Source organism: Vanellus vanellus (genome assembly GCF_965231255.1).
Source record: "Vanellus vanellus genome assembly, chromosome: 17".
NCBI classification, from domain to species: Eukaryota; Metazoa; Chordata; class Aves; order Charadriiformes; family Charadriidae; genus Vanellus; species Vanellus vanellus.
Genome location: NC_138922.1, coordinates 6,107,280 through 6,121,602, shown reverse-complemented (window position 1 = coordinate 6,121,602; position 14,323 = coordinate 6,107,280). Strand labels below are relative to the sequence as shown.

The window sequence follows — 14,323 nt, the reverse complement described above, 5'->3', positions numbered from 1 at the left end:
GTCTGATAAGTGGTTTTGTTTGACCTCAATTTATAATTTATTAATCCCACGCTTTGGGGTTTCTTGCTGTCAAATTATGTTGCTGTCCTCCACTTGTCACTCCTTAATACATTATTTGCCTTGACAGGGGATTCCTCCCTTCCTCTGAAACATCAAAATATCATCCATGCTAACCAACAACAGCGGGCCTGGTACTTTGATGCTCCCGGTATATGGTCAACTTATGTTGAAGCATGTAACACAGCTGACCTCCTAACAGGGACAGCAGTCTGACTTCTGAAGTCACTTCGAAATTCCACCAAAGTTCCCGCACAGAAACAGAGCGCTAATACTGCCCTTGATGTTTCCTTTTACTAAAGTCTTTTTTGTGTTTTTTTATTTGATTTGTTACAGAGTACTGGTAGGTATCTTCAGGTTTATGATGCTCTGTGGACCCTTCTCCACTGCTGCCTGTAATTGTGAGGGATAAGACTCAATCCCTACATACTCCCTTCCAAGCTTCCTTTAAATCACAGCACACTAGACTAAGGTGCAAGCCACACAGACAGCTTCATTCACAACTGAAATTTGTGCAGGAGCAGAATGTAGCTACCATTTAAAGACACCCAAGAATACTACAGCATTAGTTGAGAATGGGGTGTGAAAAGCAACATATTAAAATATCTTACTGAAACTACAGGTAGATTTTAGGTTGCCCAAGACACTAAATTAATAATCCTACTCTTACAACTTGTAAAATAGAAAATCCATGATCAGAAGAAAGAGGAGCATCTGTGTTACACACCTTGTCTCAAGGCTGCATCTCCAGCAGTAGCACATGGTGTTTCTAACGCATAATTTTGATTATTGGTTAAAGAGCAACAAAATACTGGCAACACCTCGAGGAGAGCGCCAGATGCTATTTACTGCAGGACCTAGATTCTCACTGGAAGTTTCCAGTTCACCCAGTGCTAACTTATTGTGTGTGTTAACTACTTTCTGTACACACAAGGTAAACAACTACTGAGTAAATTAGATTAGAACACAAATAAAGCAAACTAGATAGTTACTATCATCCAATTCAAGACATTTTTAAAAAACATGCTGATCTGGCCTTGTTTTAGCTTCTGCTAGTTGACTACCAGTCACTACAAGTCAGGAAAAATCCCAGAGAAGAAAAGCCTTTATAAACTAAGGATGCAGATTAACTCTTAAGCAGCAGGTGAGACATCAGAATTTTGTCAAGTCCGTACTCGAGCACTGCCCCAGACCCAGTGAACGTTTGTAGGGTTTGGGGTTTTTGTTTTTCATCTACAAACTTCCTTTTGTTCAGTTTCTACTGGATTGTTACCAGAGCGAGATGGCATACTAATGAGAGTACTGGAGTCCAAATGGGAGTGTTTCAGGAGGTGTATGTTAGATCTTCATTACTAAGTCATGCAGACCAATGGGAGTGGAACTGCAGAGCAAAACTGTTGGTGCAGAGGACTTGATCGCCACACTACCCCCGTTTCAGGTGACTTTATTACTTAAGACTAGCTGCAGTCTGCTCCCATGTACCAAACGCTCACTTGCAGCAGGAAAGCATTAACTGCACCCTTGGAGCACATCATCCAGTGAAGTTTCACTTAAAAGGAATCCAACTTTTGTACTCCAAGACCACTCCATGATGTCAACCAAAGCACAGCAAGTGAGGGCAATCAGAAGGCTTGCTTAAATATCAAACTCCCACTACAAATTAACACGCTAGTGTAGATGATCCTGTAGGGGGTGAAGCTGTTGTCACACAGGTACACCATCTCTTCTGTGAAAGTGTTGCTCTCCACAATGCAGGCTTACTAACATATATAAAAGCTCCACTCTGGAGCATCTTAAGTAGGGAAATCTGGGCACAGGCTAGAACACTGTACACGAAACCTCACCCTTGTACACATTTCGGGCACAAACCGTATCAGAACTTGCTCCCTCAGCCTGCTGACAACACCCCAGCAGGCCTCAAGTATCCCATCATGCGCACCACTCAGGCTATGCAAGGACCAAGGGAAAAAAAACAAAACAAAACAAAAAAAAAAAAAAAAAAACAAAAAACAAAAAACACCAAAACACACAAACAAACCACCCCCCAAAAAAGCCTGCATTACATTCACCTCTCAAAGCAGGCTATAAACAGCAGGAAACACCCTATCACCAAAGTCTCTCCTCTCCTAGCAAACACGGAACAACTCCTCTCTTGGAAAATTAAGCTACAGACTGTGAACAGTGCAGATAACTAGATTTGCTTTCACAGCACTGTCTCCCTCCCAGGCCCGATGGTATTTACCAGCAGTTGATGTAGCATCTGGTCCAGAGCTCTTCCCCAGTCTTCCTGGGACATAATACACAAAGGAAAACAGCTTTGGAATCCAGTAGCTCAGCAAGAGTGCAGCATGTTTGTCCCTCTCCAGACACTATGTTTGCTATTTTGGTTTCTGCAAATACTTTAGAAGATGAGAGACCTGTGCCAACAGAGGCAAAGCCCCACACTGACAAATTGTTCAACTAAATATCGCTGGTTAACTGACCTAGACTCAGAAGCAACCTATGGACAGGTTTCTGGCTCAAAACTGGACTTGAAGAACATGTCAGAAGAGCACTCCTTCCTGGGGCAGCTGCAGAGGGATATTGCAAAGCAGGAGGCCAGGAAACAGGAAGAGGAGCCACAGCTCCACAGGATGTTTTGCCAGGCAGCACAGCCCCGGGCTGCCCAAGCTGACCACTCCCAGGGACGGAGGCTGGAGGAGCCGGTCAGCACGTCACCCGTCCGTCAGTAATAGGGTCAGGAGGGACAATGCGCACTACAGGACACACAGCTAGCAACGCTGCTGCTGTGTAGCATTTCTTCACACCCTTCAAGCAAGCACAGCTAAACCTTTATGCTTCTTTGTTAAAATAAAAAGCAAGTTTGCATAACTAAACTGATGTACCATTTTGCCTCTAGGGATTTCCAACACCCCTAGTCCTCCTTTCCCACCTTCCATCGCAGTCACATGCCAGCACTCAACTATTTCTGAGCCCTATACTTTGCTATCAGCAGGTGAAAGCATATTCAACTCACTGCGGGAACTGAAGACCAGGCTGGTTCTCTCACACAGGTCAAGCTAAATGAGACAACCTACAGGATCAAAAGGTAGGCAGCAGAATTTATGCTGAAGACAAATACGTTCCTGATGCTGCTCTTGGGCTTATTCTGCGGAAAAGGTGGTGCCAAACACATCTTCAACAACAGACACCCAGCTTACAGCAGCCATAACCACACACGTCCATTGCCACATTCATGAGTGGCTCCAGTGTGTTTAAAAGGCACAGGAAGACGAGGTCTGGACGAAATACCTCTCCTTTAGGTAGCGTTCCTGGCACAGGAGAAAATCGCATATGCACTTCCCTCGCTCCTACCCACAGGCAGGGAAACTGTACCAGACAAGTCTAAGAATAACACCAACACATGCCAGCAACCTAGTGAGTAGCAGCAGACATGTTACCAGACATGCACATGTCACTCGACTTAAATACAGACCTGTCTATCTGAGATGACCTCCTGAGGTCCCTTCCAGCCCAAGTTTTCCTATGATATTAAAATCGTTTCACAGACGTGTGGCAGAAGACTGCAGAAAACAGCCTCTACAAAGATGGCATCCTATACAGCGAATGGGCCTCTGCCATCTCACTACTGATATCTCCAGGTGTCACCTCACAACGAACACACAAGTGGTAGGGAAGTGCAGTACACTGCTGCAGCCCCAACTTCAGGAGGCTCAGGGAGAGAGACCTGGATGGGGGAGTTAAGGGACAACGGCCTCACAGAGAGGATGTCCCTCAAGACCCAGAATTAGAAAAAAAAAGTGACAACACTACTTCCAGTGCTGTACACCTCAGAACGGTTCTCCGCAGTACAAGCCCTGCCAGCATCACCAGCAACAGTAAGAGGATACACAGTAAACGCAGGTGAAAGGCATAAGGTATCTATATGGTACGCATAAGCTAGGCTGGGGTATACTGGCTGTAAAGAACAAGATGGTCTCCACTCTGCACACATGCTGCCTTGGAAAGCTGAAGTTCCACTATATGGGCGTATACTACCTTACTATACTTGCTCTCAGATACAGACCTAAGTTAGGGAAATGCACGGCTCCTGACGTAACAAGGAAGACAAGATGAAAAAGGAAAAACAGATGTCAACAGAACTCCTTCTTGTAGGAACCAGAAAAGAAATAAAATTAAAGGTAATATGAAGATGGAGACTTATGTTATTGTAAAATGTTTATTCTTTGAAAAGATTTCAGAATACATAAACCCGTAATTTCCTTATGCATTTTTAAATTTGCTGGGTGAGCTCATTGAACATTCAAGTTGTTGTCTTCAAGTTTTCCAAATACCATTCTATTTAAAGGCACTGTGAATAGGGAATTCAATTTATCAAATGAATGAAAGAAGAATTCTTAGCAGGAACCCTGGTGAGCTAATCAAGAGTCACAATAAAGTGTCAGGGGTCCTGGAATGCTCCACAGGAGGTTAACACCAAATTTGATCTGAGTCAAGGAAGACAAAACATACTATAGACTAATAAACTGTACTAAAAGTTGTGCCCTGCAAACATGTGAAAGTTTAACCACAATGTAAGAAAATCTACTTAATTGTTTTGTACACTTCTTATACATTCTTAGTGTTTTAACTACAAAAACCAAAACACTGCCCACCATGATCATTTCATTCAACTAAAAGATAATGCATTTTAAAGCAATTTAGTTTTTGTTCCACTGCATCTTCAGCTGCAATGCTATTCCAAAAACTAATATAGCAACATAACTCAACTGAGATAAGAAACCCCTACATTACTCTGTACCTATCTTTAGGCTGGAAACTGGATCCATAAAATTCAGAAGACGACTTAATTCTATCATCCAAAATTAAGGAAAGAGAAAGGTCCAAGCTAGCACCTTTCCCTCCACAAATCTACCAGAGTTTAAAAGATTAACTCTGCATGGCTGAAAAGGTAATCCTTATTTCCATTAAGTTCATCAAGTTTCAAAGTTCTCTGTTCCTCCACTTCACTTCCCACAGTAAAAGCATCAATTCCTGCCAATAATAAATTAAAACATCAGAACCACCATCAGAACGGGCCATCATCCATTTTTCAACTTAGCAAATGAATAGCATCTCCACAGGGGAGGGAGAGACAGAGTAGGGGAAGAGATGGGGAAAGGAAATAGCCATAAATGATCTTCCGAGACAGGAAGAAAACCAGTTGCAGTAAATATCACTTTGGAAATCAATTTATGGTCAATTATGATCTTAGTAATAACTACTTTATGCCTTCAGTTAGTCCACGAAATGCCATGGGGAGCAAATATTCTCAGAAATATATCCAAAATGTCTCCAAGTACGTTATGTGATCAGTAGATGCAGACAGAATTCCAGAGAGATCAGCTCCTGTATGGATGCTGACAGAGGGACAAGGACCGGGGTGGAGAGGGGGAGGGCGGAAATCACAATTTCAATGCAGCTGGGCTATCAGTGCTGCAATATCATTGAGATAAAGTAGATGATATCTATCAGTCTGGGTTATTTGCTTCAAAAACATGAGGTTTTGTTATCATTGTAATATTTCACCTAGAAATTTACAAAGAACAGTCCATCTTCACAAATGCAAGAAAAAATTAAATGTGAGGGTCTTTAAGCAAATATTTATATAAGCATCCATCCAATAACACAACCATTGCTTTATTCAATTATTACACATAAGCGTGGTAGCTCAGCATAGACTGACATAATACCATTGGTGCCCAATAAGACTTAACTTGGATCATTCTTCTCAAGGGTGAAGGATTTCAAAAAGTTTGATTATAAGAATAGAAACAGTAAAAGTCATACATTCACCAAGCTCCAGTAAGTCCCGTATAACAACATCTTCCTCCTCAAACAGTGCTATTTTTACAGAGACTCTCCTCCTCAATAGCAGCAATTCTATTACTGTGACAGACCTAATTTAGTTCCACACCCGGATCAGACAGCTATATTTTATGATCATCATACTAGAAAATATTTAACAGCATTTAGATTGCCACCACCACACTTCTCCTTCCATACAAGAAGGTGCTGCATTTTCCATGTTAATTTATTTTTTAAAGGCTTAAAAAGATAAACCATAGACCTCTTTATAGTTTACATCAGCTAATGTTATGCAAAGAGAAACCAAATAGTTTCCTAAGCAGGAAAATGAAGAGGTATGTTATGAACAGATGTGATCAGCACTCATATGCTAATAGGTTATTTTTAACTGACAGCAATTTTTTGCAGCATCACAAAACAAGAACTAGGCACAATACTGTGCACTTATAGCATTACAGCCATGACACCATAAAGAGACAAAAATTATTAGATTTGCACAGTTGTAACATCTTTCATTACACAGCCAGGCAGCAAGAGACAAACTTTCAAGTGGAGCATCCATTTCAAAGCTGAAATTGGGGGGGGGGGTGGAAATCAGACAACACAAACACTGGAGGCAATTCTCCTATATTAAGTAAGCTTGTGCAATTGATTAAAAACATTGAGAGAAGAGGAAAGTTGAGACCTACAGACAGAAAGAACGATGTTAGCAGATGGATAATGAGGAATTCAGCTTTAGACTAGCTTTGGTAATACACTTACTTGATTTACATACACTCCATTAGGCTGTGCTTGCAGTGCTAGTCAAGTTTTTAACTTCACATTTCATACAAAATATCGTCTTTAAGGCTATTGTTACCATACATTGAGTTCAAGCAAAAACATTACAAGAAATACCAAAGACCACCTTCTATGGTCCTTTATTAATGACCTTGTAAGAAAATGTAATGTAAATGTAAAAGTAAAATAGCAGTCAGCACATTATGCATCTCTACAGTTGGTCTGGTGTTTTGTTTTGAGTTCGGGGTTTGGTTTTTTTTTTGCATTCTCACTGAACTGCTGCTTTTTTCTAGAATGGTTTGTATTAAAGCAGTGGGCTGATGCTCTTTTGTTTATCAGTAAACAGCTACTGTTTGAAAACAGGCATCTCTATTGTCAGCACCAATGACGTTTGTTAACATCAGCCATTAAAACATTTTGGAATTCTGAAGAACTAAAAAACCTGAGAGTAGAAGACTATAGTAGGACTGAAAAGCAGACTGACACAACATAGATAACTGGCTGAGCTTAAAATAGACTTGGCAGAAGTCAGTTTGAACTAACAATCGATATGTGTACATACTGACCACCCAGAATAGTATCCAAGCCACTCCGGGTACTCTGCATCCCTCAAACAAAACAAAAACCTCTTCCACTTCTCATCTGGAAGTCTTGCAAATGCAGTACTAGAGAGAAAACTGTAAACTTCAAGCAGACAACACACAGACAGAACACAGGAAGGGAAAAAAAAAGAATAGGAAGGAAAACAGCACATCTAAGAAAAAACAGATTTGCCATTCCAGGAGATTGTTCTTGACCAAGATCATAACAAAGGCACTCCCCACTATCACTTCAGAAAGTCACCATGGGAAAACATGCACAGACCCCATTAACAAGAAGCTGGGGGTGGGAATGGATCTGCCTCAGGAAAACACCCATGGGCAGACGCTAAACACTCCATAGCCCAGGGTGGTTTTTTTCCTTGCGGTGCAAGGGGGCTGGGTGTTATATTTTCCTAAATGAGCCTATAGATGGTAGTTGCATGGTAGCTATTTTGAGACCTATAAACATATTTTTCTCTGGGGCTTAATTACCACAAAGGATGCCAATCGATTTGACAAGTCAATTTTTCTCTCAAAAAAAAAAATATTAAAAAAAAAACCCTCATTCACTATCAATTCAGAGCTTACTGCTAAAAGAGCCCAGTCTAGGGATAAATATTAGTTATTTTGAATACAATGCAATAAGTAATTGTTAACATTGCTCATAAGTGAGCTTCTAAAACATACAATTTCCTGACTGAAATCTAAGTAAATGTGTATCCAGTTTGCAATTTTTTAAATGGATGTACATTTCAAAACACAGAAAATGCAAGCTGCAGATAGCTGTTTATTACAAATGACTTCCACCTCCATAGCCCTCAAAGGCAAACTATAAAGCTGTGTGCAAAGCTAGACAATCTGGGCATCCAGCCATAAACCATCACTGCTGCAGCACAGATAACTGTTCTCACTCTCAAGCCATCCTTGGCTGTAAACCCACAGGGAAGAGCTCCAGAAAGCAGACCTCACTACCGTCAAAGCTTCTAATATTTTATGAGCTTGAATTACAGCTACATTCAAGACCTCAACACTGAAAAATTACAGTGCTGATTCACATCTAGGGCTAAGACCAAAACTAACTCAGATTTTGATGCCTGGTACCCTGAACCACAAGACTAGTGGAGCTACTTATTTTATGGATGCCTTCAGTGAAAGAAGCCTTTTTATTGGGATGAAGAGAGAGAGATGTTACATTCAAAAGACAAAAGAATCAGATGCATATTTTAAAGTACAGCTGCATTGTCCACAAGTGATACAATCTGATACAATCTTAAAGAGCACTGTAACTATTCTGTGCAAAACCAGACAGTTTGTTATTATGAACAACTTCAGACATTTTTATCTTGTGTGGGAGATTTTAAAATATATTAGTGACAAGGTAGGAAGCTGCACAAATAAAGTTTCAGAAAACAGCATTATAGCTGTGTATGAGAATCCACAGTGAAGTTAATCACGATTAAGTAATGATAGAGTAAGTGTAAGTACAGCTACATCTGGTTAATTAAGATGCAGAACTAAGCCATGCTTTTGGTAGACAATTTTCATAAATAGCTCAGATTATTATTTGATCTTCCTTTAGCACTTTGATTCCTCTGCTTTCATACATTAAGAATAACCATCTCTCATTTTACCACTAGCATTTACCAGTGAAGAGACTGTGCAGAGCGCATAGATCATTCTGTAATGCAATCTACTGTCACTTCTAGATCATCTCCCCATTCAATAAAGTATACTTCTAAATACTATTTGCCCTGGCTGATATCTTCATAATACAGCTGAAAACCTCAAGCCATTATCACTAGAAGGCATCAGCTGATCCTAAATTGGCTAGACTGCAGCGTCACAGGCATTCAAGAGGTTTCCTTATCATTCATCTTTAATACGAAGGGATTGACAGGCTCCTACCTGCAGCTTCTAGGCCAAGGGGAAACCTTCTAATGGTATTACCATTATCTTGTAATCTGAATTTTAAACAATTAAAACAATAGCACTTTTGTGTTGCACAGCTCTACTGTAACCAAAGATGATAAATTTTTCATTAGTTCTCATGTTCAAAGTCTTATATAAAGCACTGATTTTTTTAAAAAGCGGGAATATGCATTCTACATTTAAGTCACTATACCTTCAAAGAGAAGCAGCACAGTAACAGGCACTAATATACAAGTAATCAACAGAGACTATTCTGTTTACTTAGGAAAGGTCTGGCTATTTTATTTTTAAATCTGCAGTTCTCATAGTCAATACTATCTAGCAATTCTTTCCAAATGAAAGCCTCTTTTTACTAAAGCAAAGGATGGCTCCACCCCTGACCTCCTCCTTCAGCTTGTTTTGGAAGGGGGCCAGATGACAGCATTTGGAAAAGCGCATGTTTATCTCGGCAAGGCCAGCTGCTAAGTTAACATATTACCCGTTCCCACATACACCAGTCTTGGTTAAGTCTTAACAGCTAAAACTGAAAGTAAACGCCGCTTTCAGGCTTTTAATAACAAACTTAACACGAAAGAGAAAAGGTGTCTGTATCGCATATAGTATCTGAACGGATTGTAAAGGCGTAGGTCATTTTGAGCTAACAGCAGGCAGTAAATCCCTTACATGAATAAAATTTGCTGGCCTTTCTGAATGAAGTGAATGAAAAACAGAAAAATAAGAGGGTTTATTTCTAGACTAATTTGAAGCTATACTTTCTATAAGGTTGCCAGTCAGCAACAGTTTGCTTCAAGACACAAAGAGTATAATCTCTTATATGTCAAGCCCTTGCTTGACAAAACCTTTAACTTGACCCTGTTTTATTGTTACTCCAGCTCGGCAAGGTATGGAACTTGGGACCTTTGAGAACTTCAACAAAGAACATTTAGGTTAAAAGTACTCTTATGCTCAATTATGTTATTTGTCATATTAAGGAAATTTCATCCTATTATTTTTTCCAAGTCTCAAAAACTCCTTGAAACAAAAAAGGACAGAATTACCTTCCTTCCCTTAAACATCAGCGAAAGATCACAAAAGCCATCAAAAGCATAGCTTGTTATTTTAACAGGAAAGACAAACCCCGGGAAAAAAATAATAATTTAAGCCAGAGAGGTGGATTTTTCATTCATCTGAGCAAGCTTGTGCAATAGCACATGAGGTAAACCTCATCCCATTCATAGGTGATCAGAGGCAGATTTTGAAAGATGCAAAGATGGCAGGTCAAAAGGACGAACCCTGAAGTTACCAAATGCTTCTTAACACCGAATCAAGGCCCAAGGGCAGCATCCCAGAGCAAATTCCACAACAGCTTCTACTAGAGCAGAAATGGCACAGACCAAAGTTCCCCATAAGTCCATTCCTAGTAAGTGGGACTAATGCCTTGCATCCATGACAGCCTAATTACAAAATAATCCATGTATTGTAGCAGAGGTAACAGCATACATAAACCAACCATATATAATACACTACTCAGTTCAAGTCAGCTTTTAGCCTGATGCATACCGATACTTAAATTCGTCAACACGAGAACCCACACATACAGAGAATAGAAACATTAATAAATCCTGAGCATTTTATACTGCAAGCCTGAAGAGCTCTAAATAGAGTTCAGTCTGCCCTGCGTTTTTTTTTGTTTTCATTACCGGAAACAAAACATTTAGTCAAAAATAGAGAATATTGCCTCAAATGCAGCTCCTATTACCACGCGCCGCTCCTGCCGTTCCCCTGATGGCAGCCCCTGTTCCCCAGCGCTGAACCCAGACCCGTGCCACTGCACAAGCCACCTGCCAGGTGGGGAACTTCAAGTCAGAAGCGACACGTTCTCCTTTGAAGATAAGGACAAAGCAACACAAGGCATTGTTACACTACTGCTAGTCCCCTCAGTCATGTCCACTACAAAAAGTTCAAATTAATCTGATTTACTGTAGCTTTCTTCATAGACTGAGGTTACCCAGTACCCATACATAACACAGCCTCTGTAATCTCCCCCCAAAAAAGCACTATTAATCCTACAAATTTAAGAACAAGCATCCCACAGGCTGAAGCCGTTTTTCTCCCTAGTTGTATACAAGTCTGACATTGATGCTTTAATGCTCTGGAAATCATTCCAGAAGCCAGAGCAGAAAGAACAGTGCATCCAGGGGCACGTTCCTCAGCACCATTTTGAGCTCACAATTAACACAATGAAGAAGCCAGAGAGATATCCAAGGGCTTTCCGAATTTGAGGAACCGCAATTATGGAAAACTCTGTGATTTGCTAAGCACAGGTTGCACCCACCGCAAGTCACCCACTACTTCCTTGGAAGACATACAAGGGAAGCAGCAAGAATCAGCGTGTACCTTTCTACTACTTTCTTGAAGCGATAAAAAGTAATATCTAATAGGAAACTGCAATTTAATTGTCAGTCGTAGGTGAGTCCAAAAAACCCACCCGCAGTATGTCATTACGGCAAGATTTAAAGGACCTGACTTTCTTCAGAAGCAATACCAAGAGCAGTGCAGATGTTCTCCTGCTCCTCTGCACTTGCATTGTCCTCAGGTCCACAGAGCACCACCACCATCCACCTGATTTAGAGCTCTGTATCATCAAGCAACCCACTAACAGTAGGATTTATTGGATTTTTAATTACCTTAACTGGTCTAATGTCCAGAGCAAATCTCAGTATATAAATTAGCATAAATAGTCAGATACATACATATGCATACCAGGGGAAAAAATATGCAACAGACATGGGTATGACGTACTAAAGATTATTTGTAAATTTAAACTGGCTGTTACATTAATTGAACAAATACCTTCCCACTTAAGTTTTAGCAGAAAATAAAGCAGCCACAAAGTATGACTAGCAGTGTTATATTTAATGGAAAAAGAAGTAGGGGGGAGGGAAACCAATTGAGTTCAATAAATCCCATAATTGGACCTTCAACTAATTACATATTAAGAAGATTAACCTTTGACACAAACTTGTGATACAAACAAAGAAGATTCAAACAATTAATAAACTTCCAGTGCTTCAAGATTTCTCAGGTTAACAACTGACCCCTCCCCATTTTCTTCCCCTTCAGTGTTGCAGTTAAAACTATAAATTCTGTTTAATATTCTCTCTCCCACCGGAGGAGATTTCAGGTTTAAACGAAGATATCTCTCTCTGAATACTCAGGGGAAAATTACAGTAGTTCCCCATAATCTCATTACGGGGGGGGAGGGGGGGGGGGGGGGGGGAGAAACAGGGGGGAAAAAAAAAAAAACAAAAAACAACACCCACAAAAAACACACGGATCTCGAGATCTTAACTTTTAACAGAAAGCAGCCACGAAGGACAAAGCTGGAGCCTCAGCTGCTCACCGGCCACAGCAACACTGCTGCTCAACCATACCCACACCACTCATTTTCCAGGCTCAGGATCATTTCCAACACGCCCAGCAATAATTTTCACACGTGTAAGTTATAAAGCAAGTGCACACGGTCATGTCTGCAACAGAAGCAGTCTTCAGCAAATGGCACTTCTGTTCGCTATTTTGTGCACAACTGCTATTAGAACGGAGAAAACGTGCATAGCAAAATACTGAATTAATTCTAGCATGTAAAAAAAAAAATTTCCGCAAGCTGTTTAAAGCAGAAAAAGACATCTGATAAACATAAATGGATTTTGAAGAGTTTTGTGGTGTTACTTGATTCACTAACAAGCCGTAAAAAAAAAAAAAAAAAAAACAACCACAAAAAAACTGGTTTAGACTTGAGAAAAGGAGGTATGCACTAGTTTAGCAGGTCTCTTGCACTGCTAACTTCTACCATGCCCGGATTAAGAGAGGCTATTACCCCTTCTTACCTTTTAGTCTTTTCTTTATGGGGCTCTTTGGCAGCTTTCGATTCAGTCTTGCTGTAAGGAAACGATTATTTTGTCTACTGTGTAGGGGTCTTTCTGACGTGTTCCTTTCTTATTTTAATGCTTCTTTTTTTTTTTTTGTAAGTGTACCCGTAATTTCACGAATCTGAATACGAAAAAAATCTCACACGGCCAAAAAAAATTAAGGTGTTTTTTTTTGTTGTCGGTTTGTTTACCCCCCTCTCAAAAAAAAAAAAAAAAAAAAAATCAAACAGTCTGCCACACAGGAGAAGAAAACAACAGATCAACAGGAAAACACTATCCAAGTAGAAAAGCAAATAGCTTCAGTGTTATCCAGCCCAGAGAAGTGCAGCAAAAGCAGGTCCAATTCCAAAACAAGTTTTTGATTTCCAGTGAAGAAAAAAAAAAAAAAACCAAAAAACAAGACCAAGAAACCAAGACAAAATACACCTTACAGTCCCCAGCTAAATTTTTGCACGAGTGTGTCTTAAATACAAGCTTGCTTTTATGTGTTGCAGCAAAACCCACGAAAGCAAGGATTTGGAGGTGATCGGGATGAGTTCTTGTGTGTGTGTCTTGATGGGTTCTCAGTCCACATGGAGGAGCATCTGAGGGTTCGTTTTGTTTGTCTGTTTGTTTTTAAAAGTGCAAATTAAAAAGAGAAACTGGGACCCAGAAAACAGTTTTTAAGATGGATCCCCCCCTTCAAGAAAAAAAAACCCAAAAACCAAACACCAAACCACGGAGCCACGGGGGGGTCCGGAGTCTCACATGGGGCTCCGGGCAGGAGGAGGGTCCCGCCGAATCTCTCTCTGCGCGGAGCTGTGAGGGGCGGCGGAGCCGCAGCGCTCTCTCGGGGGAGGCGGAGGATCCGCGTCTCTCTGGCAGCGACCCCGGCGGCGCGATCCGGCCGTCTCTCCGGCGGGAGGAGGAGGAGGATCCAGCAGCCTCTCGCAGGAAGGAGCGAGCGCGGGGAGGGGATCGGAGGAGGAGGATCCAGCAAAGTCTTTCACGAAGGGGGGTGGGGGGGTGGGGGGGACGCGACGGGGAAGGAGGGGGGGGGGGAGAGTGGGGAAACCCAACAGTCTGTCTGCCTCGCTCGCCCAAGGGATCCGGGGGCAGGAGGAGAAGAGATCCCGCGGCCTCTCTCCGTCTCCTCCGGAGGGATCCGGCAGGCTCTCCGGGCGGGGAACAGGGAGGGGGGGCTGCGGCAGCGGAGCCCCTCGCCGTGGGGGAGGGACCCTG

At 41.3% G+C, this 14,323-nt stretch overlaps 1 protein-coding gene across 1 annotated transcript in view; it reads right to left on the bottom strand.

Annotated features, from left to right (window-relative positions):
* Positions 1 to 13,104, bottom strand: part of TNRC6C (trinucleotide repeat containing adaptor 6C) — a 106,974-nt gene extending 93,870 nt beyond the window's left edge. The window contains exon 1 of the mRNA XM_082491997.1: positions 13,061 to 13,104. The gene's annotated coding sequence lies outside the window, so the exon portion shown is untranslated. The remainder of the gene's footprint in view (positions 1 to 13,060) is intronic.
* Between the last annotated feature and the right edge of the window lie 1,219 nt (positions 13,105 to 14,323).